The 14,949-nt window shown below is 36.8% G+C and overlaps 1 protein-coding gene and 1 long non-coding RNA gene across 6 annotated transcripts in view; one reads left to right on the top strand and one right to left on the bottom strand.

The window, feature by feature from the left end:
- EPHA6 (EPH receptor A6) overlaps positions 1-14,949 on the bottom strand; it is a 447,233-nt gene that overhangs the window by 386,818 nt on the left and 45,466 nt on the right. The window lies entirely within an intron of this gene.
- Positions 4,439-8,918, top strand: LOC113958084. Its single transcript, XR_003531411.1, has 4 exons — positions 4,439-4,639; positions 5,815-5,910; positions 6,539-6,599; positions 8,642-8,918. It is a non-coding gene; the product is annotated as an uncharacterized LOC113958084 (long non-coding RNA).

Raw genomic sequence — 14,949 nt, 5'->3', positions numbered from 1 at the left:
TATTTACAATCAAAATGCCAAAAGCATCTTAACTTGATCAAGGCAGCAACTTACATTACAGCTGTGCTTCAGTACTGTGGATTTGTAGTGCAGAAAAAGCCTTTAAGTGTCAGGTTTTGCTTTTTTTAATGCTTCAACTTTTTGCAACTTTGGCATTCCTTTTTATGAAAGATAATGAATACAAGCTTTTCATCAAGTCATTTTGATAAGAAAAAGCCCAAACAGTGATGTTAGCTAGAAAATGTTTTACAAAGATAGGAAGAATAAGCAGCTTGTCATATGTCATATTTTTTAAATGAGCTGTTTGTTATTGAATGCTGTTAAACCCCTGGGTCAAAATATGTTTCAATTATTTTATGTATTCATTCAGGTATCTGCAAAACTTTGAACACTACATGTCATGGCATCACATAAATTTAATGACATGGCCTTAAATCAAAATGATTAGTGCAGGTAGAAGTATTTTTGTCTCTAATATATGAATTAAAGAATTATCTGAGGTGGAAGAGACTTTGGGAAGTGATCTAGTCCCAGGTTTAGCTCAATGCAGGATCAACAGTGAATTCAAAACATACAGCTCTGGGGTTTGTTACGTAGAGTCCCCTGAGGCCAACAAGTCCTCTAGACTATAATGTCCCAAGCTGGATGCAGAACCACTGTGGGGATACCAAAAGCAACACAGAGAAACTAAAAAAATCCAACTCTTCTGAAATGCTACTAGAACTTCAAATTCATCAATACCTGTTTTGTTTTCTCTCTTACACCGATTGGACAGGCTGTGAAGTAACTCACATCACAGTTTAAACCTCACTTCAATCTCCACATAGGAAGTCACAAACTTCTACCTAAATTTAAAAATCCTCTAGGTACTACAGTTCAAATCATGTACTAACTCAGTGTTGACTATAAACCCCATAAATTTTACAAGAACTTACACAGATTCATTTAACATTATGGCTCAATGAACTTTTATTTGGAAACTGCTCATCAAGTACAAAAACTACTTCAGGTAGGAGAAAGGGATTAATGGCCACAATGACCCCACATTTTAGTTTTGGTTTACATAATCTAGAGCTTCAGTATTTTGTACAACAGCCTTAGATCCAACTTCCAGTTGGATCTTTATTAGATCTTTAAAGGTTTATAAGATCTATAGGTCTTAAGACCTTATAGATCTATAAGGTCTTTATTTCTATCTCATTCCCTAGATCTTCCACAGTAAAATTGTTTATGCCTGCAGGAATACATATTAAAGCTGAACTAAAATGTCTTTTTATTTGTTTCGGAAATCCATATGCCAGTGTCTCACTAGACACCAAAGAATTGAAAATAGCAGGGAGAAGGGACTGAACAGGTCATGTCAATGTCCTGACATTTGCCATGAAAAAACCTTCAGATTAACTGAAATTGAGTATTCTAGCTTTCAGGTCTTATTTGTATGTTAATGACAACAACATATATGTCATATTTTACATATAATTTACTCCTTTACTGGAAAAAAACTCCAGCATCTCCAAGTATCCCAATGCATTTTTAGTAAAATGAAGTTTAAGTATCCATATCCTCAAAATAGTAATTTTAGTTAGATTACTTTTATTCCTTGACCATAAAATTCAAGTGGGTAATATTTTAACTGTCTGAACAGTTCTTAATGTCAGCATTTGTTTCCTTAACAGAGTGAACTGATCAAAATTCCCTTTCCTGGTAGAAAGCATATAGTTAATACAGAAGTTAATTACTTCTTTAATGAAGTCACTTTTCTTTTCAAAGGAGAGTTTCTTTGGATGAGGATATAATCAGGAAACAAAAGATACTGTCTTTCTTCTGAAGCATCCAGCTAATCAGCATTCATCCAAAAAAGAACTTGCTGTTTTTCTCAAGGCCACGTTTTTAGTGCACCTGGGAATTACTTTTTTTTCATATTGAAGGTCTCAGATGATGTTTCATTTGTTGATTCCCTTTTTTTTTTGCAGTCCCTCACAGAATAATTCACAGAGAGGCTCCTTGTTCCCTCCAGGCACACTGGTGTTTCCAGTGGAGTGTGACTGGTTTGATAAATGCCACTAATCATTTCATGGCTTCTAATGACTGAGGAGCAAACCACATGAGTAAACCTGAATCATAATACAGAGCACAAGCATTTCATAGATAAAAATAATTCTATTTTGATTTCCTGAGTAGATTCAGTTACCCACTGATGTGGAAAGCATTGATCCTTTCATCTTTTGGAATTTACATGCAGGGAATAACACGCAAGACTCTCATTAAATACAAAGAACAGAAGGATATGAAATGAAAAGTATGTCAAAATAGCTTTTGACTTGTGGCATAATCATGGGTAGAATGAAAAAAAGATACTCATCACACGATTTTTGTTATGCTTGCCCTACAAAATAACTACAAAATCCATTGCACTTATACAATTTATTTAACCCGTGTATTTTGTAATAGTAATACAAAGCAGAATAATTTTGTCTTCTATAAATTAACATAACTAAAATCACAAATATCAAAAATCTAATAAAATAAAACCTATCAAAACCCCTAAAATCCCAATATTTTTTTAAAAAAATAAATTTTATCATAACAGAGGTTATTAAGATCCCGTATCCTCAAAGACTCTCCAGCTGAAAGCATGTTGGACTAAGGTCATTAAGATTGCCAAGGTTTTCTCCAGAAATGTTGCCATCATAGCAATATCCATATTTATATCTTTGTATTAACCACAATATATTAATTTCTATAAATATTTGGTTTTCTATTCACATGTATACTACTATTAGCAACAATAATAACACTGAAAGTCTCTTTCACTTGTTTAGGATATTAGGATTTTAAAGACCTCATGAGCCTTCTAGTGTTTGGAAATGTAATTGTGGTAGGTTTTGGCATTTTTTGTTCATTGTCCTGAGTGAAATTTTGGGGCAGGTCTTCTGATTTCTCAGAAGAAGATTCATGAAGGAGAAGTATGTGACTGAGAACACAGATCTACCAAGGGCAAATTTCACCTGATCAATGGTAGAGCAGTGGTCATAGTTTGCCTTGACTTTATTGAGGATGTTGTCATGGTTTGCCGTTGTATCTATTGATAGATTAGGACAAACCCTTGGCTATTTTGCATATGACACTCATTTAGAGGGATAGGATGATAATATGGAGTGCAGAGCTCTAATTCAGAGAGATTTTGAGAAATGGACCAACAGAAACTTCTTCAAGTTCAACAAAGGCAAGAGTCAAATCTTGCATGACCATGTGGTGGTAAAAGCTGGGGCTTGACTGGCCAGGAAACTGCCTTCAGTAAAGATGGGGAGTCTTGGTGGACAACAGGTTGAATGTGACTTGCCAGTGAAAAACAATATTGACTTACTGGGGTAATTTCTAACAGAGATTCAGTGAGATTTGTCACAGGTTGAGATTGGCCAATCTCAACCTATGACAGATTGTGAAGGGAGTGGAGCACATAAGGTGTAAGGAGAAGCTGAGTTCAGCCTGAGAAAAGAACACTTCAGGGGGTTACCTCCCATGACGTTTGCAGCTAATCTGGTCACAGAAAAGTCACAGCCAGACTGCTGTGCACACAATGAAAGGACACAAGAAAACTTCCTCAGCTTGAATCAATGAAAACTCTGGTCACGTGTAAAGGAAACAAAAAAGTTCACAAAGAAGAGAGTCAAGTGCAGAGCTGGGCTGCCCAGAGACTGAGGAATCTCCTTCCTTGAAAATATCTTCCAAACTTTCCTGGGAAAAAACCCCAGAGTTATCTGGTCTACCTTTAAAAACAGCTTTGCTTGAGCAAGAGGTTGGACTCCCAAAACTCCCTTCTAACCTAAATTATTCTGTGGTTTTATGATTTTGTGAGTTTTCTTGCTTGACCTACTGGCACTGCCTTCACAAATCTTAGCATTGTCAAAACAGAATATGCCATTTCCTCTTAACAGTGAAAGGATCTGTCACTCAGGAATCATCTGACCATATTCTAATGTTGATCTCTTCCCTAAAGATCATGGACATGATCCTTTCCCTCCTGACTTTTGGAACTCATCTCTTAGGAGGGCATATTCTCAATTCTACCAGCCCATTTAAGTCTGTTGTCTCAGTTTAATGAGACTGAAGTGTTTTGCTAAGGAAGATGAGTCATGAGGAAGACCAAACTCCTCTCTCCAAGCAGTGGCAAATCCCAAATTAAGAGGCTCCAATTGAGGAAGTATGGAGAAAGAAAAAGATAACAGCCCTTTATTAAAGGATATGTGTGCATTGGCAGAACAACAAAAGAACCAAAAACAACTGAATAATAATCCTGCACCCAAAGTTCCCTCCAAAAACCTCCAGTTTGGTTCTTTCTGCCTTTGCCGCAAATGGAGATTCACCCCCACTGAGAAGGGGAAGGGGAAAAGGGGAAAAGGGGGTTCTTCCTATGAACTCACGCTGTCTGCAGCTGGCTGTGACCGGGATTTCTCCCCTTTCATTGATGGATACAAGCTGCTGCCAGCACGGGAGCGGAGGAGGGAAGGGGCGGACTCTTCCCTCAAAGGTTCCTCTGCAGTGGGTCAAACCTCTCCGATGGAGTCTGGGCAGGTCTGGGTTGGGGGTAGAACAGGGTGCAGGAAAACAGAGGCATACCGAGGCCAGAAGCAGCCAGGTGACCAGGCCAAAACCAAAATGAACCTTGGAACCCCTCCACACACACACCCTCCCTGAGTCAGGGCAAAAGTGAGGTCCATGCCATTTCCTGAGGAGAGAAAAAAATACTCATCCCACCCTTCTCCAGTCTTCTGAGGCCCATCATCTTGGGCTGTAAGGCTGCTACTTCGTTAGTGTGTGTCAATCACCCTAGCCAACCACTCTCCCCCTCACTTGTTCAACATCTTTCTTTTACAGCGATTCAGGGGAAAGAAAAATTCCCTGCTTGATTTTTACAACAAGTAAACCTATGACACTATGCAAAATGACCGTTTAAAGTCTTTTGTAATTAACTGCCTCTTGTTCTGATCATGTCATTGCTATCTAAACATCTTTTTTTTATTATTATTTCTTTGTTTAAATCATATCGGAACTCTGCACATCTTTCCCTATTAGTGTGTCTACTGTTGTATGTCTCCACAAATATTTAGGTTATCTAGCACTTAAATCACTTCTCATAACTCATTTTTGCCATTTCACTTATAAGGCGACAAATGATAGCTGGAAGGACAATAGGAAAAATGGGTTAACTGTAATCTGTGAAACCAAATAAAATCTTTGTTGCAGCTTAGTTCACTTACATCTCTTCAGTACAGAGAATTAACTTTCTTGTAGGAGACATCTAAAAGCAAGTGGGAAACTTGAACAGAAACAAATTCTAGTACTCCAGCAAAGACCAACCATCACTATATCAGAACTTTTTACAGTTATAAGATATTGAAATTACTAATATGTGCTTTAAAGGTTTCCTTAGGTGTGTAATCCATACCAATAAAAGAGATAACACACGTATATGACCTTTCTGGTCATGTTTCTATTAATGTCAATCTTCTGGATTTGGCCACTGGAGCTGCCTTTCACTGCAAGAGCTAATTATAACTGTCCTTTCCCTTTACTTCTATTAAATCAATTGTGGCCTTTATGCACACTTTCTCCAAGGTAGATTTCTTGTTTTCCTGTCTCAACAAACATACAGCTGGTACAATTCCATGCTGCAACAAAAACAAATGTGGTGGTTTTGTTTCTTTACAGTAAGTGTCCACTCATTTTATTATTTAATAGCTCTTCCTGAACTCCATAAAACACATATGGTAAAACCCTATTAAAAATTCTGCTGTATTTCATCTGTTGTAGGTAAAGGTGGTGAAGCACTGAGAGTAAATTTTCTGAAGGTGAAAGCAGAGTTAATGTGAACACTGGGAACTTCTACTGGCTTTTAAATTAAATGGGGTACGCAGTGATTGTATCCCATTCCTCATTGTCTTGTTTCTTTTCATAACAGCATCAGAATTATTTGCAGGCTCAGTGTAAACAATTCATTTTCTGTGGGTCAGGGAGAGATTGCAACTTAAACAAACCACCTGCAAAATATAAGCATTCTATTACAGAATTTATACATTTCAAGGATATATATATACATACATACACAATACTAAACATCACAACTGTAGTTTGAAGAGCTGCCATTTGAAGTCTTTATTGGTAAAACTCTATTGACAGAGTTACATTTGCAAAGCCAGTAGTGAGGCACAATTTACATCAGCAAAGTGACTGCTTGTGTTCATATATGCAAACTATGCACCTGAACATACATCTACTACTTAAAAGTAGATAGTTTCTTGCCATACTTTTTGACCTAACTACACAATTTAACTGGCCATAACCCCACATGTCCTTATAAAGGGAAAACTTTTATAAATAATATATTAAGATAGTCTTCTGTCTAACAGATGAAGATTTCTTCCAAAAATTGCCCTCATTCTCTTCCCTTTCCTTCCTGTGCTGTCAATGAGCAGAATAAATGTAAAGTTTCATCATTCTCAAGTCCATCCATTGATTCAACTTTTTATCTCAACAGCCTCACATAAAGAATGTTTTGTGACAGAAAAAGGTTGTTTGTCAAGATCCTGCCTTTCAAGGTACCTGTAACTTATCTCATGCAAAATTGATAGTCTTTTTTATCATATCCCTCAGCATGGGAATATTGGATGGTTTTTCATGTTAGGAGAAAGGACACGGATTTGCATTTCTAACATTTGTTCTAATAATTTCATAATCTCTTAAATTTATCAGTGGACCAAACTTCCAAACTTTAAACTAACTGCACTCTGCCAAAATCAACTGGAGTTCCCTGTCATATGATCCATTGTACTGATCTGAAAGATTTCTATTGTGTATTTTATCACCTAATCTATCTGAAGCAATACTGCACTAAACCTTTGCCATCATTCTTTATTGATTTTTCTATGCAAACAGTGTCCCAAATAACAACTGGTCTATTGAATTTATATTGAAGATGTACTCAGCTACTAAGCTTTGTTGAAATTAATATTGCAGCAAAACACCCTTGTGTACTTTTCATACCAGTATATTCCACTGTAAGCTAAAATACTATGACTAATAACAGTCTAATCTATATTGCATCAATTTTACCAATTGTCCTATGTCACTTCCATGCACTTTTGTATCACTTACAGTGATTATCTTTAGTGGCTTTTCTGGCAGTTTAGCTATATTATGGATGCAGTTCTTCTGAAGCACTAGGGACACCTGAGAAACATTTTGTACGATGTGTTTTATCTGCTTCACCCATCAGAATAAAAACTAGAATCCTGATGCATGACTAGATTTGGCAATGAAGTCATACATAACATAAAAAAGTAACAGCAATATACACCGAGATGAGATGACCTCATCATTCACAAACTTTAAAGAAATAATTTATTATCTGTTGAAAAGAATCCCTTTTTCTCTTGAAATGATGGCATTTTCAAAATCCCTGTACTGTCCCCTTCAGTGCAGATTTCGTCTTTAAACTAGAGCAGTGCCAGACTAGTTGCCAACATCTGTAGTTCTTTATTTTCAGTTCTTCATCCTCTGTCCAAAACTAGTTGTTCCTCTGTCCAAAACTAGTTGTTCCTGACTGACACATGTAGTATGACCTGGTTAACATGACCTAAAAAAGGGATTCACTCTTACTAAGTCCTATTTTTAAAGTGGTTGCTCTAATGAACATTTCCAGCTTTCATGCAAAAAGTCTTCTAACTAACAACCTGAGCATATCTTTTTTTTTTTAAATAACATTTCCAAGGGAAATTATTATTAATTTGCTGCAAATTCTTAACACAAATGCAGAGTTGTAATAAAAAACACTTCAGATTGCAAAAGTAGATGCCATCCTACAGTGTCACTGTGCTAAACAGACAAACATCTGTCTTTCCAAATTGCTGCTGTATGGAAAAGAGCAGATTTGTTTTCAGTATGTACTTGCACAGAGGAAGGCCAAGAAGTTCTGGTTCAGGGGGGCTGGTCAGTTTGGTATTGTTTTGAAATACAAAACAGGTATTGTTGTGAAAGCAGAAATTATTTTCTTTTTAAAGTGTCCAAAATGCTTTGAAGATATGAACTGTTACATACTGTACAAGTTTAAAACTTTGATATTTTGAATATGAGCATCACAAAAAGAACTTCAGTGCTCAGAGTGGCATGATACTTCAATCCTGAACTAAAATAACACACTGATGACAGGATATGCTGAGCTGAAGTGCAAGTCCCAAACCATCTTCAAGTGATAGAGCAATATAAACATACACTGGCAATAAAAAAACCTAATTTTGATGATGTGGACATGGGAGACTGGAGCAAACCCACACTCAGTGTTAGATAACTCGGATCGTGATATCTCAGGCTGGATGTAGCTGAGGATATTTTACAGATGCTGGCACAAGTTTAAAGACAGAGATTGCAATTTGAAATTTGCAAGCTATCAATATTTTACAAAAATCAGATTTTCACAATTTACTCAGAAAATTCAATACTCTGTTAGTAAGTGAAACACTTTAATATTAAATTATGCTAGATATCTCTCATCTCTTTTGTTTAAAGTACATTAAACTGATGTCATCATAATTTCTTTGTTGTCCTGTTTTCCAACTGACCAACTGTCGGTTACTATTTGTAGACACAATTACAAATTCAGCACAGAACATGGCAAAATGGATGCAGAACAGATTGAACACTGAGGGGAATCTAAGAAATGCAGCTAACAGAAACGAAAATGTTGCAAGCCTGCTGACAGACCGGGAAGGAGGAGAAGGAACCAAATGAACTGATGAATGCAGCCAGAAAACTCGTAAGACAGCAGGGTGGAAAAAAGCCAGGCTCACAACAATTGGGATGGAATAGTCATTTCTAAAATGCAGCACAGCCCAAGACATGATCACAGAGGATGATCTACAGCTCTGCACTTAATACAGAATTTTAATAAATTTAAACTGAAAATAGTCAGAGTTACCTAAAATACTGTGAATTTTCTGCTGGAAAATGTATTTCATTATCTGTCTACAAAGAAAATCAGAGTAAAAATGTGGCATATGTTCATCACTCCTTTGTTCTTCCCTAATTCCAGGAGTCAAACAGCGAAGTTCCTTTAGTACTTTAGTGTGGTGTTATTTTTTCTCTTAGCTCGCTGAAGTCTAAACTATTCAACAACAAGGTATGATACCAGATATGTAAAATATATTGTCACATAGATTGAAGATTAATTTCCCAGTCATTTGGATAGAAAAGAATTCACAATATTTCTACGAGAGACAAGAAGACTCCCTTCATAATTTGCAAGTTAGAATCAGATTCCAAGAAAAGAAGATGTTATTATGTGAGCTGTCTTTAGGGTCTTTAAAATTAGATTGAGCTTCCTTTTCGTAAGATGTTTAATCCATCAATTCACTTAAGAAGAAAATCCTTAGTATTTAATTTTATTTTAAAATTTTACAGACATGGAAATTAATTTTCAGCTACAACTTTCTATTGAATTTCCTTGTCCTTAAAATGTTCATCCTCCCAGTTGTACTCTAAGCAACACTTGAATAACTGTTGTGCAGTGCTATAAATTTATGATAAAGTATCCTGTGTGCAGGTCCCATCCAAGGTAAATGGAAAGTCAGATCCACGGATGCAGACTGCACTAGAAGAGACGCGTGAAGTTAATGACACTGATGTTTTTAACCTGCATAAACCCCCTGTTATGGTGTGCTTCCATCTCTGACCGAAAATCAGCAAGTCCCTTGTGCAAACCTACAGACGAAGCCAAATGCTGAGTGTGGTCCCAGGTGAGAGGATATTTAGTCCATAAACACAAGCCAAAATATTTGCACTCCAATTCCAGAGGCAGTTCACTGTAATATTTGCTTTTGTAATCATTGTCCTGCCTCCACTCTCATTGTACAGAATCACAGAATCAGCTGGGTTGGAAAAGATCTCTGAGATCATTGAGTCCAACCTGTGACCCAACACCACCTTGTCAACCAGACCATGGTACTGGTGCCACATCCAGACTCTGCTTAAACACCAGGAGGGTGACTCCACCACCTCCCTGGGCAGCCCATTCCAATGGCTGATCACTCTCTCTGGAAAGAAATTCTTCCTAATGTCCAACCTAAACCTCCCCTGGCACAGCGTAAAACTGTGTCCTCTTGTCCTACTGCTGGTTGTGTGGGAGAAGAGCCTGACACCCACCTGGCTCCCCCCTCCTGTCAGGGAGTTGTAGAGAGTGAGGAGGTCTCCCCTGAGCCTCCTCTTCTCCAGGCTGAACAGCCCCAGCTCCCTCAGCCTCTCCTCATAGGACTTGTGCTCCAGTCCCTTCCCCAGCTCCATTGCCCTTCTCTGGACCTGCTCCAGGACCTCCATGTCCTTCCTGAACTGAGGGGCCCAGAACTGGACACAGCACTCCAGGGGTGGTCTCACCAACGCTCAGTACAGAGGAAGAATCACTTCCCTGCTCCTGCTGCCACACTGTTCCTGATCCAGGCGAGGAGCCATTGGCCTTCTTGGCCACCTGGGCACATGTTGGCTCATGTTCAGGTAATTAATGCATGTAATGTAAACCTCTTCTATACACCAGTGTTTTGGAGATTTTTGCTTTTGCAGGGTTCTTAGGGTTTCACTCATTTTTGAGCCACACAATTTTCCTATCACCCAGGTCTGTGACTTTAACAGGTACAAAAGATATGTAGCTGTTAACCTACGCATTTTTAGATCAAGGAGTTCCATCAGGTGTGCCAGATGCCATCTGCACTTATATCAATGTGTAGATATGAAAATACTCCACTTTCAGATCGTGGCCAGGCTCCCACTTCCTTCTGCATTCACCTGCAAGTGGTAAAATTCAGTTCCCTGTTTTCTTTCATAAGTGAAAAAAGAGCCAGGAAATCCATGAATGGTAAGAACTTTACATTTGTCTTTAATTTAGTGTCTCAAAATGCACTTTACTCTTTAAAAGGATTTTTAAAAATCCTTATGTTAAAGAAAGTTGCTGTCTCAAATATCATGCCAGTCAGCATTAGCTGTGGCATTATTTTAGACAAACTAAGGTTTTGAATAAAAGTATAATTCTTCTAGTGCCACACTCCCAAGGGTAATGAAAGTAATCACAAATCAGAAAAGGTTATGAGTTTTACAGGGCTGTGTTTCCTTTTCAATATGAGCCACACACTATCTAAAAATTGTGGAATTCCACTTCCAAGGAATTCAGGTGGGATGTATTCAATGCAGAACTTCTTTTATGACAGTGCCCGATGTTTTTTACATGTCCTGTGCCAAGAAACTACTGGAGTTATTTATCAGCATTCCTAAAATTTATACAAACCAGCTTTGATGTATCAGTGCAAATTAAGAAGATCCAAAATTAGGAATGAACATTTAACTCTCGCAATGAAGTGAAATTTGCAGAAGTCAAAACATAAGGGGAAAAAGTGAAAAAAAAAAAAAATCTACCCAAAGTAACTGGAAACTGAATAAAACCACAGAATTTCATAGAAACAATTTTTCACTAATCTTCAGAAATTTTTTTTGGTGTGTTTGATATCCTTGACCTTATTCTTAAACCACAATTTAGTAGCTAATCCGTTTCATTTTCAGTAAAATCACAGAAAGGAGTGGTTTCAGTAAAGTATAATACATCTTAAAAAGTGGTTTAACACTTTACTGCACCTTGCTTTGACAAAAATTCAGTTCTACATAACACCTAAAGCAGTCCTATTTAAAATTACAACTCTAAAAAAGGAACCAGAAATGTAACTTCAAATGCAACCATTTCTTTCAGCTAAAATTTAGAAGCTTTTCAAAAGCATTTCCTACTCGAGTTTTAACACAAAATCTTAATAATATATTTTTTCAAAATATTACAAGAACACAAATTTTAAAAATCCTGTTTAGCCAGCATATATAATTGAATATTTTAAAAGTCTATGCAACCTGTGTAAAAGGTTAAAGGTTGCCCACAATGAAAAAGTTTCAGTTCACGGAACTTTCAAATTCTAGGAAATTTTGGACTACAGTTATTAATATTAATATTATTAATATTAAATAATTCTTGTGCTTGTCTCAAAAAATATCATCTCAGTTTAAATTTCTGTTGAGAAACTTTGCATCAGTGGGTGGCAAGCGAACAATGGTGAGTGTAATAAGGTGGGTTTTTTGCTTACTGGCAACGTATCATTAATATTTGATTTACTTTGTAAAGAGAAAATAAAAAGAGGAATATTGAAAAGAAAAAAACCTTTTCAATGGGCAAGTGAATATTTTTGTGGGGCTGAAGGTCAAATAAGCTTTGTAGGCTTCCTTCTCTGTATAACATAGTACAGTGTGTATATACAGAGAGATAGCACCATGTGTTACAGTTACTGCTATTATCCTATTTTTGACATTTCGTTAAAAAGCCTACAATTATTTACTCTGATTAAATGTTCCTGTGTCTAAATTTGTCTTCACTGAAGTTTTTTCTTTTTTTTTTTTTTTGACTAACCTGAACTCTGTGGACAAAAAACATATGTGATGAAAATTTTAATACAATATACAACAGTGCTAAAAGACATAAATATGATAGCAGCAAAAAACCCATCTCAACACTCTATAGAGATTCAAGCTTTACTCTTACACAAAATTTGTTTCATTGCTTGTGATTAACTTGATCTCCTAGTACCATATTTTATTGTATATTCATAATTTTAAAATACATGTAGGAAGCAACATTACTCCAAGGGAGTCTAGAAATATAAAATTTAATAATCAGAGATTATAAATGATCTCTAGCTCAGGCAACCAGGTTGTAGATTCATGATGATTCCCATGAGGAAGGAATATTCAGATTAAAGCCATTGCAGTAACTCTTACCCTGTTACCCTGGCTCCTCTGTAGCAGTAAAGAAGGAAATCCTTCAACCCTATAAACAATCTTCAGTATATAAACCAAAATAATTATGAAGAACAAAACATTTTCCCTCAAGAAATTTCCTGTACTGACCCAGATGGAAAAAAAGTTTGATTAAGTTGTTTTCTTCTCCATCAGATGCTGATGGTATACTGTGGGTAAATCAGCTGCACTAGAGCAAAAGTCAAATTTCTCACAGCACTGCTACCTCAAATACATTACAGAGAATTACATTTTTTACCTGAGGTGGTTTGCTGCATGTTTGTCTTGACTTACTATATTGCTTTTCTTTTTTTTCCCTTCAAGAAATCTGTAAAATTTCACAGAAAATCAGATTTCTTTTCTAATCGTTTTGTTGCATTTTATTTTTAAAGGCAAAGGGAAAAAAATGTCACAGCAAAATAGCCTTGGAAATTTAAAGCTGAGTTAGGGCACTGAAGGGACAAATTCAAACACTGAGTTCTACTGAGCTGTACAAAGGGTGAAGTATATTCCAGAATGTGCTATGAGCTCAAAATAGGTAATTGTACAACTCAGTGGGCCAGATTTAAGCACGTGCAATCCTAGAGGAATGTCTATAAGTGCACCTCTCACATGTTCATACACACTCCTGACTCCATATATAAGACTCAAATGGCTGCACACATAGTAGAAATAACCAACTTTTGAGCTGACAGCTCATAACAGCAGCTGCTAAAATACTCCTGCTTTTGGGGAGGACTCAAAGTGGAAAACAGCATGTGTTTTTGCAAGTATTCTCTTAGGAATACTGTCCCTAAGGCTGTGTCTGGAATAATAAAGTGGATGGGCTTGGCCAGCAGGATTGAGCACATCAGGCAGGGAGTGCTTCCAGCATGGATGAGGCCTGTAGTGAGCGAATGGTTATTAAACTCAAAGCCAACATCTGGAGTTTTTTCTGATTGCTTGCATACATATTCTGACACAAAATGGATATACCAGACCAATTCTTCACAGAATTTAACACCATTTTTACTATTAAGTACACCAAAAGAAATACTTATAAAGATCGACACGTGAAGTGGGTTTGTAAGTAAAGAGCTAAATTTTCAAGCACTTCTATTACACAAATAACGATTAAGAGACATAAAAATAGGGTGCCAAAGACCAAACCTCATTAGTTTCTGGATTTATAGGCTGAAACCTGCTCATTCCCTAGACAGACATTCCGATTAGAGCAAGTATTTCAAATGGCTTTGTGGAGACACCCATCTTCAAAGCCAAGGCACAGATCCTGCTTTATTTAATAGCACAGACATAAATTCATTAGCTGTGCATGAAGTACCTGTTTGGAATTTACATGTAGACATCTCATTTGCTTTTAAGTGGTTTGAAAATATTAATTTGTTCTCGCTGCACAATGCAATTTGTTACAGAGACCTCAGAGCTTTCTCTTCTGGGACTGGTATATTCACAGAAGCAACGCTGTGCAAGAACAGGAGAGTTTCTGATAGCTCTCAAGTCTAGATTTTGGCTCCCTAGCTAACAAAGTCCACCCTTACAGAGTGCCTGTTGGTGTGGATTTAGTAATTCCTACCTGTGATTTTACCCAAAGAAATTCTAGTGTTTGAATTTCAATGAGGGAGAGAATAAAACATATGGAATTTCATTCCTTTTCTTTCATTTTCCTTAATGGATAAAAAGTTTAGTATGGGCCACGGGCCTTCTATTTACAGGGCAGAAGGCTTGAAGTAAAATGACTTTTGGGCAGTAAAAACAGAGGAAAAGAAACTGAAACAAGAACAGAAAAAGCAAGAAAAATCTTGATGTAACCACATGGGCAGCGGAAGCAATTGCCCTTAGTTATTTTGTCATGGAATGAAAAGCTAAAGCTAATCCCCTTAGCTTTCCCATGTAAAAATGGAATCCAAAACTAATCCTTTTACAGTAGCTGTACCACATAAAATGGGGTGTTTAAACAAATCCCCTTAATCAACATGGCAAGAATCAGGGAGCTAAAGTCAATCCCTTTAGTAACCTACATGCAAAAGGGAACCAAAGCAATCTTCTTAGTTATGCTGGTGTTAATAATGAACTCGATCA

Source organism: Corapipo altera, unplaced genomic scaffold (genome assembly GCF_003945725.1).
Source record: "Corapipo altera isolate COAL_440 unplaced genomic scaffold, ASM394572v1 RXGC01000115.1, whole genome shotgun sequence".
NCBI classification, from domain to species: Eukaryota; Metazoa; Chordata; class Aves; order Passeriformes; family Pipridae; genus Corapipo; species Corapipo altera.
The sequence above is the reverse complement of the archived record's forward strand: the minus strand, read 5'-3'. Positions and strand labels throughout refer to the sequence as shown.